Source organism: Centrocercus urophasianus, unplaced genomic scaffold, assembly GCF_019232065.1.
Source record: "Centrocercus urophasianus isolate 14NV4802_14NV808 unplaced genomic scaffold, USGS_Curo_1.0 seq_18, whole genome shotgun sequence".
NCBI classification, from domain to species: Eukaryota; Metazoa; Chordata; class Aves; order Galliformes; family Phasianidae; genus Centrocercus; species Centrocercus urophasianus.
The window spans coordinates 1,698,826-1,709,972 of record NW_024884733.1 but is presented as its reverse complement, the minus strand read 5'-3'; the positions used below and the strand labels follow the sequence as shown (position 1 = coordinate 1,709,972).

The 11,147-nt window shown below is 38.0% G+C and overlaps 1 pseudogene; it reads right to left on the bottom strand.

Annotated features, from left to right (window-relative positions):
• Positions 1–255: 255 nt before the first annotated feature.
• Positions 256–1,578, bottom strand: LOC122160633 (annotated as a pseudogene).
• Between the last annotated feature and the right edge of the window lie 9,569 nt (positions 1,579–11,147).

Here is an 11,147-nt window from a genome sequence, read left to right as displayed (position 1 = left end):
GGGGGTGTCTTCAGCCTTCCAAGGATATTTGTTAAGGGATTCCGTTAAGGTTAGGGAAACTGGCCTCAGGTTATCTGAGTCAGTCACACAGACTGGGAGGTAAAAGTGTTTCCCTCGCTTATCAGCCACTGGATCGTGACTTGCATAATTGGCAAGAGCGATGAGGCCTTTGGACAGAAGTTGTCAAATCAAGAATCTGGTTTCCCTTTGTTGTGAGCTTTCTAATGCATCCACCCTTCATCACCCCCACCCCGCTCACTTGGGGGGGGGCAAAGACATCAGTTTCCTAATGGCTTGGAGAGCCGTTCTCTCGGGAGAGGCCCTACGACCTGGGGCTTTGCTTTCCTCAAGATTCTTGAGCTTTTGTTCTGGACACCAGTTAACTAATTTCTCTAACCCTACTGTGGCTACTCCATTCATCAGATCTTGTGGAACGCTCTTTTGCCAGCCCAGTATCCAGAGACAATTACATTTATGATCAATATTTCGCCTACCTGTTTTTACTGACAGTGAAACCCTTCCAGTCCCACTGAGCTTTGGGCTAGGTGTCCTGGAGACAAGGCTGACTGCTGCAAGTCTTACTTCCCTTGGGTCAAATTTACTGGAGGAAGAAACCGCCGACCCATATTCTCTTCCATAGTTAATTAACTCTTGGGCAACCTCCCCCCACATCCGTATGTCCCCTGACTGCAGATGTTTAGAGGTTACAGTTCCTTCTAACACTGCCTGGGTTCTCTCTCCCTGACACATAGCTTGTATCTTTCCTTGCAGTTGTATGCCTATGTGTTTCACTGATTATGGAAGCCCACTAGTTAAAGCAATCATTCTCTCAGGATCAACAGGCATCATCATGGTGTGGCTGCAGCTTTCTATCATACATCATTTGGAGACAAGCAGCCCTTTGAACACTCTCTACTAACTGATCAACTGTCCCAGTAATAGCAAGAGGATCTCCTTTTTCTAAAGGATTGAGGCCACCTGCCCAATAGGTAGCCCTCTGCATTAAGGACCATGGAGCATGATTGTTGCCAGTGGTTAAAAATACTCCTGGTCCTCAGTAACCTTCTGTTTCCTTTTCCATTGGCAGAATCCGGTCTCCACCAGTGACACTAACCTTCTGTACATACTCTGTTTCTGATTCCTTTGGAGAGCGGCTGAAATCCTTTTTCAATTTTGCTAGTTCAGTGGCTGAGAAGGGAATTTCTTTGACATTCATTTGAGGATCTAGATCCTCAGTGTTATTGAATGTATATTTGGTTTTTATCAAAGGGTGCATCTGGGCTGGAGAGGCCTCTAATTTGTCTAGCCTTGCCTTTGTTTCTTTTGATCCTTCTAGAGGGTAGATATTTTCTTGAGGCAAAATGGGGGCAACAGAATTGCTATTATCTTTATACCTTAACTGCTCCTTCAGAGCCCCTAGTAAGAGAGCTGCATCATGCTTTTCATTTTCTAATTGCCTTTTGAGTTCCTTTGTTTCTGCAGTGTCTTGACCAATTCCTGCAGTGACTCTATAGTTTGGATATAGCTATTATGGACTAAATGAACTGGATGTGTGGGAATGGAATGTTGTTTCTGCATTAGATAGGGCAATTGATCTGAAGAAGTAGAACATGATGTATTTGTATTCTGTAACTTATCCTTAGAAATAGTTGATGTAAAAAGTTGGAGCACCGTATATGTTAGTAACTAACATATACATAACGTATACATAACTAACTGCGATAGTTTTTAAATGTTCCAAACAATGTGGGTATACTATTAGGGACTAGAAAACATATTGTAAGGTTGTTCTGTTAGGATGGGAGACTCCCAGCAAAAGAAAAACAGATTTAACAAACATCAAAGAAGCCAGGGCCTCTATACAAGGTTGGACTGTCTCACTCTGTGGGAAGGTTAGGATGCAACAGGCAGGCATCCAGATACTCCCCTCTGTCCTCCTTCCAAGCTTATCTCCCCTTATGCAAGGGAGGACAAACAGATGTCCAGAAACAATGATCAAATGTGGAGTGTTAGAAGTTAATTAAATAATTAGAGGTTTATGCTTAGCTAGCAAAGATTTATGTTTATCCAGTATGTTTAGTGAAGCGTTGAGAAGATTATGAACCTGCAGTACTCAGACAATGAGAAACTAGGGGAGAAAGAAACAAGCATCAAGTACTAGGGCATAAAAGATGTAACACAGTTTTCTGGGCGCTCTCTTGCTTGCAGGGGGTCTACCAATGCAAGTATGAATAAGATCTGCTTTATCAGAGATACCATCCTGATAAATTGTTTAGATATTTCCAACAGATGGACAATTTAGAGAGATGGTCCACAGACTACAGGAATGAAATCTGTGTGCATTTATCAAAAGCCAGGACAGGTGATGGTAGTTCACTGAGATATACGGGAAAGTATGGGACCTCAGAATGATATAAATGATATGGAATGTGCTGGTTTCAGCAGGGACAGAGTTGATTTTCCCTTCATAGAGCTTGGTAGGATGCTGTGTTTTGGCTTTAGGAGAAAAACAATGTTGATAACACACTGATGTTTTAGTTGTTGCTGAGCCGTGCTGTACAGAGCCAATTTCAGTTTCTTACCTTCTTGTTCTGTTCTGTCAGCAAGAGGGCTGAGGAGGAGCAAGGAGCTTGGAGGGGACAGAATCAGGACAGCTGACCTAAACAGGCCACAAGGATAGATAATCCACACTGTACGACATCATGGAAAAAACCTCAAAACTGAGGGGTTTGGCTGAGATGGGCAACCACTGCTTTGGGAGAGACTGGCAGATGGCAATTGCTTGTGCATCATTCGTTGTGTAAATATACATATGTATGTATTATTATCACTACTGTTATTTCTCTCTTATTTTTCTATCTTAGTAAACAGCTTTTGAGATAAAAGCGGTTGAGATAACCAAATCTTTTTTTTTTTTTTTATTTGCCAATTCTCTCCCCCATTCCACTGGGAGGTCAGAACGGTTGTGTGGTGTCTAGCTGCCTGACTGGTTAAACCCCAATAACCATGTTTTTAATATTCATAGGTTCAATTTCTTGAAGAATATAAACATTACATACGATATGATCCCACAGTCTTCTGTCTGTGTCTAGGGGAACATTTTTAAAACCAAGATAGGCTTAAATAGGACCTTTCTACTGTCATCTATACCACTGTTCTCTTCCAGAAATAATGTATTTGTGTGAGAAAAAACTAAACAAAACAAAACAAAACACACACAACAAAAGAACAAAATTAACATTCTTCATTGCTTTCTTTCTTCTTATTTTGAATTATATTTTTTTTGGCTGAATTAAAATGGAAACTTCAAGAAAGATTACTGGAATTGCATGACTGTGCATTGTTCACTAAGAATAGCTTCTTTTTTTTCCCCAAAAGGATGTCCTGACATTTACAATCAGACAAAGCTTAAAATAAATACATAGAACAGGCAAAATTTTCCTGGTGGTAGTTTGTTTCTTTTAAGTGGAAACAACAGAGACACTAAGAGTTTAAAATTCATAAATGCATATTGATGCCTTAGAAGTTATTTCTAAAAGAAAAGGAATAGAGTGTAGTAAACATTAAGCAGCACACAGCACATATGTCTACCAACAAGTTCTGTTTTTTTTTTTAAAGGGAGCACATTCAAGTCCTTGCTTCTGTTCAAATAAGTGAATTTCCATATTTGGACTTAAAATTTGCTGTCATGCAAGCACTAACATTTTGGTTGAATTATGTAGATGTATGAGCAAACAGTTCTCCAAAAATTACTGCCATGTCTACTTTGCTGTCAAATTTATGTCTTCATATAAATATTTTACGTTTTATATACACTTCAATTATTCCACATATTATGCTATTATACATTTACATTTATATACATTTACTATTTACATTTTATAGAAGACAAAAATCCAGTGACACTATTTCCTATTTCCTATATAGGAAATAAATCCAGTGACACTATATTTCCTATTAATAGAAAAAATGCCAATATAGGCATCTGAAACTATTGCGGTTTTTACACGAAATAAGCTTTTAAGTAATATATCTGAACAAATTTCCAGGAGAAAAAAAAAAATAGCATTTTTTCCAAAACACAGGAGAGTGTGCTGGCAGGATTTTAACTACCAGCCCTGTTGGTCTTAATGTATACCTTGAGTAAGGTTTTCGCTCTAGTGCCATGGCTGTTCAGGAGAGGTGTGTGTGTCACGGGGCTGCCTACCTGCACTCCACCATGCTGCTCTCTCACTCTCCCTTGTTAAAGGAACAGGAGTGAAATTACAATGAAAAAGAGCTTCAGTTGAGATGAGGACGGGAGATCTCTCACTGACGACCATCATGTGCAAAACAGACTCAAGTTGGGGAGATGAATGTAAGTTACTGCCTGTTAATAGCAGACTAGAGCACTGATGAACTAAAAGCAAACTAAAAGCATTTTCCCATTCACTCATTCTCTTCCAAGTCCTCCCCCTAAGTGGAGCAGGGAACTGGGGCTGTGGTCAGTCCCTAAAGCTCAACACTCTCTCTCACGCTGCCCCACACAGGGTCCCTCTCACGGCTGCCATCTTTTCTAAACTAATCCCTCATGGGCTTCCCACAGGCTGCAGCTCTTCAAGCACTGCTCTAAAATGGCTCCGCACCCTGGAGTCCATCTTGTAGAAACTGCCCCACGGGCAGCACTTCCCCCAGAGTTTCAACATGGCACGCTCCTCTTCAAGAGCAGCAGCTCGCCCAGCCCTCCTGCCCCACCATGGCCCCTCTCCACGGCTGCAGCTCCAGCCCTGGGCCGCTCGTGTGGGCACAACATGGCCGCGGCCTCCTGCAGGGTGCTCCTACCACAGGCTGCTCCATGGCTGCAATGGAGATCTGCTCTGTGTGGTGTCCGCAGGGGACAGCCTGTTATGTGTCCCCTGCTTTCCTCTTCCCTTGAAACAGAAGGTGAGTTATCTAAATAGACTGTTCATATCCTTGTTCTTGTGATTGCCACTTCCTATAGCTTCTTCATGTGGTCCCTCTGCACCCTGACTGCAGCACACCTCTCTGAGATGAGGCCACACCAAATATCCTTCAAACAGCACCTGGTCAACCACATCCTCTCTTGGGATGTGCTTCTGGGTTAAAATCTACTATGTGCTAAGGGCATACTTTTTCTCCAGCCTGTGGTGGTCACAACACATGGCACATCTTCATGCTATGTAGCTTTCAGCAGAGTTGCTGCAAGCACTGCTGAAGGCTACACGCTGTCTTTCCTTGCTGCCTTCATCTGCCTGGTTATCTATCTCTTCACCAGCTGATTCTGAATGAGGGTTTGAGACCCACCAGTACCATCTGTGGATAAAAGGTGTAGCCTCTTCCAGCCAGCCAGGAGCAAGCTATCACCTAGAGCAGCCACGAGGATTCTCCAAAGAAGTCTGGGCACAGCTACAACAATTGCTATGGCTCTGTGTGTTGCTCCCAGTCTTAATAATCAGACTTAATGATCTTCTTAAAAATACCATGTTTGCAGTGCCTCTGAAATGAATCAATGTTTAACAAGGGCAAAAAGGGCTGCTTACTGCAAAATAAATACTCGCACAGAAAGATTAGGCATTTGTTTAGCAAGCTTAATTAAAAAGCTCTACTTGGATCTAAACTCCTTGATAAAGAAATAACCCGTTTTTCCAGTTATAGCTTCCTTTTCTTTGTAAGTGGTGAGTAGTTTCAAAGATCAAAAGGCCAATTCTCATATGCTATGTTAATTTAAAAGATATTTTAACATTCTGATAAGCACAGTTTTGGAATGCTTCATTTTGTTTGCCTCACTAGTCAATGAGCAAACTTAGGGTAATTAACCAAAGTGATATTTCAGTCAGTCTTTGCATTTAGATTGTGAACGTGTAAGTTTAAATAGGAAAAACAACATACACTAATGAATAAACGTCTGTCTACTGCATAATACAATGGAGAGGAAGATACTGTACTGCATTTGGATTTAGTCGTATAGAATTATGAAAATGGAAAGCATAAACAATATTCAAATGATGCTGAATTAAACTTCCCAGATTGAGCAGTGTTTATAACATTTTTCTGTGTATCTACGGAAGATGCTGAACTTTTCTGAACTAACTGGATTAGACTGGACTAAAATATCTCAGTCCTTTCAACATTGCAGTTCATAGTACTACTTATATACAGTATATATATACTTATATATATACTTATATATATATATATACTTATATACAGTGTTTGTATAACTACGAAGCATAAATTTATCTAAGCCATGTGACATGCAAAAGAATTAAAACAGAAAAATCCCCTTCATGACATGTGAATGGCTTGTCCCTTAATGTCTGACTCTTGATTTCAGGAATAAAGTGCTCAGATATTAATATACATGATAAATGGGGAAAATGTACTTAATATTAAAACTAAAAAGCTGTGGTGCAAATTGCAAACTATTAATAATAAGACATATTAAGAGAGATTTTCAACATAAGTTTACACATTACAAACATTTCAAAAAGCCTTTTTGCATGACATCCGTGAAGCAAATTAAAAAACAAATCTTGAACTGTAAAGTATATGAACTCAGCATTTGTGAAATAATTCTGCCTTTAAAATGCAGCCACTGATATTACAATTACATTGCAATAAAATAAAAAAGAACTGCATCAGTAATATGCAGTAAAATAATTTAGATCTATATAAACACACTATGCTTCAAAATTATCAAGGGAACATTTAGACTGATTAAAGTTTCCCTTTTCCCACTGTTGTTTAATTATTTCTTTTTCAATTATGGAGCCTCACTAGGGTGAGAAAAAAGGAAAAAAAAAAAAAGGAAAAAAATCCCACAACCTTTGCATTCTTAGTTTTTCTTGGAATACATTTTTTTTTGAAAATTCATTTAATTTGAGCATAATTAGTTTTATTTTCTAAGCGTAAGCTGTCAGTAGCATTTGGAGCTCACTTGTTTTCATTAGAAAAACAAATTTATGAAGGTTACGTATTTGGCACGAGTCCATTCAATTAAAAATAATGCAGACAAATTTCCGTATGTCTTAACACTGGAATACAGTACCTTCTCCTGTAGCAGATTCAAAGTTCTTGTCTAGCAAGCACTCTGTTATGCTAATCTGTACTCGTGCAAAAAAACTGACTACCCAAATGACTTGATGATGCTTTGGTCAAATTCAAGTTTGCCTAATGTCAAATAGCATCCTCAAGAAATGTGAAAGAAAAAAAACAAACAAACCTCACAGATTAAGGCCTGGATCCAAAGTGGACTGTAGACAATATTTTCAATTTCTGTATTGGACTTTGAATAATATCACAAATGGGAAATGCTTCCTATAGTGTTATTACAGGCAGTTTTTAGTATGTAATATTTTAAACCAGTGTTTACGAAAGAGAATGTTATCCTCTCAATAGAATCTAAAGTCTTGAAGAGGACTGTAGATTAAATTCATAATCAGCTGCATCACATTAGGTACGTACTCAGGGAGATTTGTACTTCTGAAGAACTTACACAGGACATACACACTGAATCAGAGAAATATGGCCTTGTAAAATTTCTTCAAAAATTTCATGTAAGCTTGCACTGGAACCAGAACCAAGAGATAGAATTTTTCAAAAATATATTATTCATGTACAAAGACCCCTCATGCCCCAAGGGTTATTTTGGATGTCAGAGGCTATTTTGTAGACATTCATACTACTGGAAATCACTAATGACTCCCAGTTTTACTGATCATAGCAATAGCTGGGAAGTCTACAACTTCAGGCAGTTAAGTCTATTATTACGTGTCATTTGCAAAATGTTTTACTTTCTTTATCAGATATCTAACCAGTAACATTTCATCTTTATATTATTCTATTCTAAATCTAATGCCATTTAGCATGGCAGTATCTTACTTCTTGTACCATAGCTAGAGGTCTGTGCCAATCCATCATCTTCACATCACCCACAGTATGTAGATGTTCTCTCCTCTTTGTAGGGCAACTTACAGGGATCTTCTCCAAACAGGCTACGCTAATTCTCAGTTAGTGCTCTGTCTCAATACAGCAATATCATTTGCATGATAAAGGTACTTCATGTCTTCCTTCAATCTGTTGCCTAATAATTTTATTTAATACTCCCTATTCTACCAAGAGAATTATTTTTTCCCTGTTTTTTCCTTTTCACCTGACTTTTATCCTATTATATTCCTTCAAAATGTTTCTTTTTTGAGCTAGAGGCTAGTTTTGTTTTTTTTTCTGTGATATATTACGGATAAAATTTAGTCAACCATGTTCATTTTTCTCTCCTTGTTTTACTACAGCTTCCCAAAAAGGGAAATCACCTTATTTAGATTCATGTGTTAGTACAGTGGAATAATTGCATAGATAGGCAGACAGATGAGCAGGCCCTGGCCTGAGTTTTAGCTAATTGAGTAGACCATGAAGAACTACTGGATTTCACATGAAAAATCCTGGGCATAGAAAATAACAGAGAGAAAATCTCATGGAAGTTACAGAGGGCACTATTAAAGGATGAATGGATATCAAAGTATTGCAGAGGTTAGCAGACGCTGTAGCTGAACCCCTCTCAAAAATTTACCAAAAGTCTGGAGAGTCTGGGAACACCTCTATTGACTGGGAGCCAGCCAATATTATTTCCAGCTCAAAGAACAGCCTGAGAGACGTCCCAGGAAAATACAGGCCTGTAAGTCTAACGTCAGTGGCTGGAAAAGTTATGGAGTATATTATCCCAGGGGATACTGAGAAACAGTTATAGAACAAAATATTTATCAGTCATAGTCAACATGTGTTCGTAAAAGGCAGTCCTGCCTTAGTAATTTGTCGTATATCCTTCTATTATAACATTAGTGACTTTGTGGAAGAAGGCAAGGCCATGGATGTACTCTTTCTGGATTTTAGTAAGGCCTTTTTTGATACTTTGAGACAGATTGTCTGACTGTGAGGTGAACACGTACATACTGCATGGGCTGAAAAACTGACTCAGTGGTAGAGCTCAAAGGGTTATAATGAATGGGGGATGTGTCTGTCTGGTGGACAGTTAATAGTGGTCTTACCCACAGTTCAGTTCTAGCTGTTTTTGTTCAACATTTTTATTAATTATCTGGAGTCCTACCTTTGATGGATTCAGCAACTGCCTTAGCAGTATCTTTTTTTTTTCCTTGTGTTCCTTATTTTAGTAATTCCTAATAGCACAATGAGCTCCGTGTCACTGAACTGGCCTGACATTCTTTTCTTTTTTTTTGGCATCAGTTCTGGAGGTTGTTAGGTATGGGAGTATTTGACTAGTGCACATGACTCTGTATTTCCTGGACTGAATTCCACCTGTGGAATTTGGATGCTTGTTTATTAAATTTTGAGTCATCTTTTTGTGAGAATTTCATTATTTTATTACTCTGAATTAATTGTATATCATCAGAAAACTATTCACCTCCTTTTTTAGACTGTAAATGAAAGCTCTGCACATCACAGGTTTCAGCAACAGCTCTTTGTAGAATTTAATTAATAATATCTAAATTATAAAATATATTTAAAATAACTTTCAACTTTTTTTTTTTTTCTTTTTTTCTTTTTTTTTTTTTTTTTTTAAAAAACCTCTATGAAACCAATCCAAGCATGTGTTATGAAATTCAATGCTTGGGTGGTACTCACAACTTAATGGTTTATTGAAATGGATGGCTTGTGATTGCACATGGTCAACAAATATGAAGGTCTGTAATTTTTCAGACATTTAGGATATGAATGTGCCAGAGCTGTGGCCGATGATTTTATTTAAGGAAATACATAGAATACATAGCTTTTTTCATCCAAGGCACCAATGCCTGTGTACCTCAAAGCACTTTTTCTCTTGATAGCCCTTGGGCGTAGGGCATGCTCTTTCTTAAATCAAACCTATTAACTCTATAGCAAAACCAATAGACTTAATCAATTCACTGCAAAACACAAGGAGCTTAGGGAAAATAAATCGAAGCTCCTCACTGAAAACATATATAAAAGATTGAATATACTGGCACTGTCTTTTATTTTAAATAATTTTGGGGAGTATCAAACTCTCTGTTTCAGAGTTTGTGGAATATTTGGCTGCTACAGAACATTAAAATCATGAGCAAATAAAATTGTTCTGCAATGTATCTTGATGCATTTGACATTATGAATCAAAGTCATCTGTGAAAACATTATTGCTTAGAATTAGTTTTGCTGGTGAATAAAACCCCAAAACAAGGACAGAAAGAATTAGCAACATCTTCAAGTGACATTGGTTAAAAAAAAAAAGCATTCAAATAAGGCATTTTTCAGAATTTCCAAGTATGTATTTTATTTAAGAAGAATGAACACACACTCATAGGCATCTGAACTTATTTATTCTTCTTGCATGTTAAGAACTTCATAGAATTGTCCAGTTTTACCTCAAATAGTACAGTACTTCAAATATTGAAAACTGAGGAACTGTTCACATAGGGTATCTCTGTAATTCTCTTCCCTACTCAACCTCTGAATTATGTTTTGTTATATACTTTCAGCAGTAGGAAAATTGATGATATGGGGCTGTGGGTTTTGTTCTTGTTGTTTATTTTCGGTGTTTTTTGTGGGCTTTTTTTTTTTTTTTTTTGGTGGTGATCTTTATTGCACAACAGCTGCAATGCTAAAATACTAAAGTACTGTACTCTTCCTCTCTCCACAATACCAAACCCCAGAAGACTTGGCTGTTAATTCTAAACAAGTATTGTAGGACTGCCTTAAAATATTTCTGCTCTTAAATGATGGGAGGGAACTAAATGAAGTGCTCCTGGGTGCCAAGAATTCCCACACAGCTGTGCTATGACTGGAGCTATGAGCATGTTATCTCTGAAGGTTTGTAGAGTGGATTCTGTGGCTTATATTTTGGCTTCAGTACACACAGTATGTATTGTATTTCCTAAGTAATATTGCCTTAGCATTACATTACCTGCAATAAGCAAGTCTGGTGTTCTTTTACAAAGACTATGAAAGAAAACCCAACATCCTGTTATCATTTTCATTCCAAATCAGATCCTTATCCCTAGTGAAGCTGGAGCGGGCTGTGTAGTAATCCATTAAACACTGAAACTCATTTAATGTTGGCTGCAGGATCCTTAAGTTTTCTTACAGCCTTGAAACAAGCATAATGCAAACATGGCATCTAC